This window comes from Eriocheir sinensis, chromosome 6, assembly GCF_024679095.1.
Source record: "Eriocheir sinensis breed Jianghai 21 chromosome 6, ASM2467909v1, whole genome shotgun sequence".
Lineage (NCBI taxonomy): Eukaryota > Metazoa > Arthropoda > Malacostraca > Decapoda > Varunidae > Eriocheir > Eriocheir sinensis.
The window spans coordinates 20,875,485-20,880,466 of NC_066514.1; the positions used below are offsets into that span (position 1 = coordinate 20,875,485).

The 4,982-nt window shown below is 40.7% G+C and overlaps 1 long non-coding RNA gene across 1 annotated transcript; it reads right to left on the reverse strand.

Moving 5' to 3' along the window:
* Positions 1-2,644: 2,644 nt before the first annotated feature.
* Positions 2,645-4,976, reverse strand: LOC126989997 (uncharacterized). The gene is made up of 2 exons (XR_007743937.1): positions 4,759-4,976; positions 2,645-4,522 (listed from the first exon to the last, which is right to left on the reverse strand). It is a non-coding gene; the product is annotated as an uncharacterized LOC126989997 (long non-coding RNA).
* Positions 4,977-4,982: the final 6 nt, after the last annotated feature.

Genomic DNA, 4,982 nt, shown 5'->3' on the forward strand with positions numbered 1-4,982 from the left:
GTTAAGGGAAGGACTTTCACCCCCTCCCCTCAAAAGACCCAGTCCCCCCAAAAGATAAGTAGAGGTTGGGGATGAAGAAGCAGCACCTGCCTGTAGAACCAGGCCAGGGATTAACCTCCAGAGGATTTTGCTTGTGGGCTTCTGGAACGTCCTGATCTTCTCAGAGGATCACAAACTATTACTATGGGTTTCAGAGGCCATGTGACAGATTGTTTCAGACCTCCCGCTAATTTTTGGCCCCATCGTTGATTAACAAAAGTGAATAATTAAGGCACTCCCTTCTCTACGTAACGCTAAATTCTGTGTCAAGGAGCTGTCCTCCAGCATGAACGTATTGTGACGTTGCTGTGATGTCACTCCCCAGGGTCTACCCCATAGTTACCTTCCACCTCACTGACAGGTGATACCGCTACTCCTACCACTGACAGGATTACTGTATTTATCCACTGTTATCAAGATAGCATAATGATATTTAGGAAAAGTGAGCCTGCCATCACTTGCACAAGACATTGTTGCACATCATGAGCCAAAAAATTAGATTACTTAGTCAATCAATTGGGGCATACGCCCTGGCGGAGTGTTGCCTCACCCACTGTACGGTGCCACTCACAGGGGTTCCCCTGGCGATTCTCCATGCAGGCACCCTTCCCATGCCACATTCCTCCTGGCAGAAAACAGAGTAAACTCTTAATAGTAAGATAGAGCAAAATAAAATACTTCAGAAACAGTTCCTCTCAGTTTTCTTGCTTCAGCTGTTGACTACTCATGTTGGAAAGTAACTATGGGGTGTAGCCTGGGGAGTGACATCACAGCAACATCACGATGCTGGAGGACAGCTCCTTGATGTAGAATTTGTTATGTATAGAAGGGAAGTGCCTAAATTATTCATTTTGTTATTAAACGACGGTGCCAAAAATTAGTGGGAGGTCTGAAACAATCTGACAAAATATGAACGTAGTCCAATGCTTTGTTAGAGTTATTCCCCAAAAATGAGGGATCATATCCTCTGAAACCTGAGTGGTAGCAGTGGTAGTGTGCTGGGCCCACATTCACCGCGTGATGGACGATGCGGGTTCGAATCCCCACGCTACCACTTCGGATTTTTCAGTCACTGCCGAGTGGCTTAAAAAAATACCCACATGCTGTCCTGAAGACCACCCATCAACCCAGACTTTAGAGGAAACTGTCCAAGGGAATCAAGGAGGAGTTCTGGGGGGCAACATGAGCAAAGAGAAGATGGTGCCTCTATAAACACTTGCCTGCGCCATGACGGGCTGGGGGAGAATATGCCCAGGGGCTTTGCTTCACTCACTCACTGCCTATACTGCCAAGAGTCCTTCCTACCAAGCTCTCCCATGCAGCTACCCTTTCCATCTCAACTCCTTCCCGGCAGGATTGATCGACTTTCCTCGGGCATGAGTTACGTGGCCCACCATCCCCTTGGTCTCCTCCATTCAGGGTTGTCTCATACAGAAAAAACCCTGTGTGCAGGATTGATGTCTGGTAGGCATGCCATGTGCCCAATGCCCATATAGCTAGAGTTGTCATTCATGAGTTCAGCTGGTAACAGGCCTCGATTCTGTTTCATTAAGGAGTCGCTGGTTCAGTATAAAGTCATTCCAGGGATACCCCATGATCCTGTGAAGGTACTTGGTACTAAAGGCATTGACACACCTCTCCAAGTCACTATTAAGTGTCCATGTTATAACCATACAATAAGACAGGGAGCACAAGTGACAAAGATTATAATCTTTGTCCACCTGCATAAATATTGAAAACGACATATACTCGTGTTGAGTGAGTCCATAACACCTTGGGCCAGGCCAATCCATCGAGTGACTTCCTGGTATGACCCACCATTGTTATGCACAACATTATCAAGATATGTGAAACTTTTGGTAACCTTGACATCCTCACCACATGAATTAACAGATTGAATTATGTCATCCAGCATGCATCCAAATGACTAGACCTTGGTTTTGGCCGAGGAGACCTTTAGTCCCAGAGACTTGACCTCCACATGCGGCACTTTGAGAGCCAAGAACTACTTCACCCTGAGCAGAGGAGGCCGAGGGGATGCCCACAGAATTTGTGGCTTGAGCAAGTCGATACAGCCTCCCGAGAGGTACTTGGGATGGGAAGGAGGCCTGCATGGAGATGAGTAATCCCCTGCACTTGGCATTATAGGGTGGGCGAGGTGATGCACCCCCCGGCGTATTCCCCCATTGACTGTAGCTAAAAAAAAATGTAGCATGGAATAAAAAGCGGTATAAACATTTAATACCCCATTTATGATTTGAACTCATATCTATTTCACTTTTTCAACAGTAGTAATCCACTGTCATTCTACTTTCTAGTGATGAAGAAACCAATTTGGTATTTCATGACATAGGTGACCTACAGAGAATGAAAGTAGAATATGTAGTATGGAGATGCTAGTGTCTTTAGATGAGCCCACTATTGTGACTAACCCACACAAAATTACTACTACGACATTTATGAATGCAAATATTAATTAAGATGGCAAGAAGTTACAATCCACAAATTTTTATGTGACCACCACATTGTGCAGGTAACATTTTTTAGTATTATATTATATTCAATAAAGATTATGCAATGTCTGTGGGAATTCATATAACCTGTGGTAATTTCTATGCATTTTTATTGCATCACTTGCGTAAAGAAAAGTCTCCAGAAGACGAAACATTGAAGTAATATTTAAGATACACATTGTCTTAATGACTCATGGTAGGTGGATACTGAGCATACTTTACCAATCAAAATCAATTGAAAATTACAAGGTAGTTTTATTTATTGATTTACAATAGTGCATCATTCAATACTCAGCTTTGACATAAAATCCCATTTCCTACTATACTCACTGTGTGTGTGTGTTAGCACCATGTTACTTATGACAATGGTCATAAATCCCCTCACCTGTGAAGTGGGGAGGTCAAGGCCTGGAGGAAAGACTTGAGAACTTATCTCGTCAACAGTTGTGTTCCCTTGCTAGGAGACCATACGCCCACATTCCCATCAAATTAAAAACTTTTTAAAGGTCTAATCACTAAGGCATAGGTGTTAGCCAGTTAAAGTACTGTAAAAGGTTGTAAATGGCAATATAGTGTGTGTACTGAAAGTCAAATACATATATCCAAAACCTTACTACACTAAAGATATTAAGCACTAACTAGTAAGCAATTAATATCGAAACCCCTGACAAGATATCTTCAATAGTAATAAATATAATGTTTGAATTTTAATGCATGGATCAGTGATTCTACTCAAAAAATGGTGGTAAACTACTGCAGAGCTGCTGGCTCATCACCTTAGTTAGGTGTTTTGTGATCTATATTGTGCAAATGTACATCAGCAATAACCTTCTTACTGCCCTGGACTTGGATTTACAGAAAGTGAGCTAACTGATTATTCGCCTTGGAATTATATAAAAATTATTTTGTATATACAAGTACAGTGAGTGGCCTTGTGTCCAATGCAGGAATTTGTGTTGGACAAAATTAATATTGGACAAACCTATTGGTTCAATAAACTTTTTCTTTTTGAGACATACATCCTTATCAGTCTACAATTATCAGTTGAACAACTACTTGTTACGATTGCTTTTATTATTCATTTCATTTTTTATTGCCTGATTTTCATAGAAAGAAGCATGTGCTGGACAAAATGTGGTAAAAGTTCAGGGCAAGTACTGAATATTGGCGACTGTCAGAGAGTATTGTAAACGTCTGTGAATGGGCCGTTTCCCCAGATTGTAGCAATTTTGGATTCCCAGACAGGTGCTGCCCCATATTAGTTGGAAATTGAAAGTCGAGTAAACCTTAAAAATACAATAAAAATTCTTACATGCATAGACTACATGTGTTACAGAAATTTGTGGATTTGGGCCACTTGTGGGCCACGGTTAGTTACACGTTGGACCATTTTAAATGTGTTACAATAATAATAATAATAATAATAATAATAATAATATCCCAAAATTGCTGCATTGGACACGAAACGCCCTGGACAAACACACGCTGGATGCAAGGGCACTGTACATAAGTGTCAGGACTATCATTTTTGATACATTAAGAAAATAACAAATATATTATTTTTGTAACTTTTTGGATAGTCCACTAAAAATACTTTTCATATTCATCTATTTCATTTCATTTTGAACAATGACTTAAGTATGCCATCTAAACATTTATGGCACAAAATTACTTAGCCAAATTAATATTAACTCTGTGATAAGCATTACTCAGCACCCCACGAAGATTCCATATGTTTTCAAAGTTTTCTGGCTGAGTGTTGTACTGGGAATCTACAGCCTTGACACACAGCTGCACCTTAGACTTACCCTTAGGTACCGGTACTTCTGCTGTCCAGATGGTCCAGCCCCATGCTCGAGGATGGCGTGCTTTATCTGACTCCAGCGCATCAGCTGCCTGCCAGTTTTTGCCTTCGTCACTAGAGACATCAACCCTAACAATCTTCCTGCCGCCACCACTCCATGCATAACCTGCCAAAGAAATAATAATCATGAAATGATCATTAGGAATCATAATATTTTTAGTCTAGAAGACTACTCCCCTTATATTAAAAGTATATTTACCATTACACCCCAGTTTTTTTGTATGGCCACAGTATGGGAAGGGTCATAGAAATCCACTTTGAAATCTTTATTCATACCAAAACCAAATCCTACATTAGAATAATTAAGTGTAATGAGACACTAAAGCCTGTTGCTTCACTCACCTCTAATTTTTATTTTGCCATTCTTCACCTTTACTGTCTCTCCTTCTAAGGGTTCACAAATAGCTGAGATAACTGGTAATTCTTGGATTGCAGGAGATTTCTTGAAGTCAACTGTATCCCAATCCACATTGGGTGCAAAGCCTTTGTAATCATTTTGCTGCCAGTGTGCATTAGACTCATCTTTTGACACAATAATTCTCCCTGGAAAGTTTGAAATGAAATTA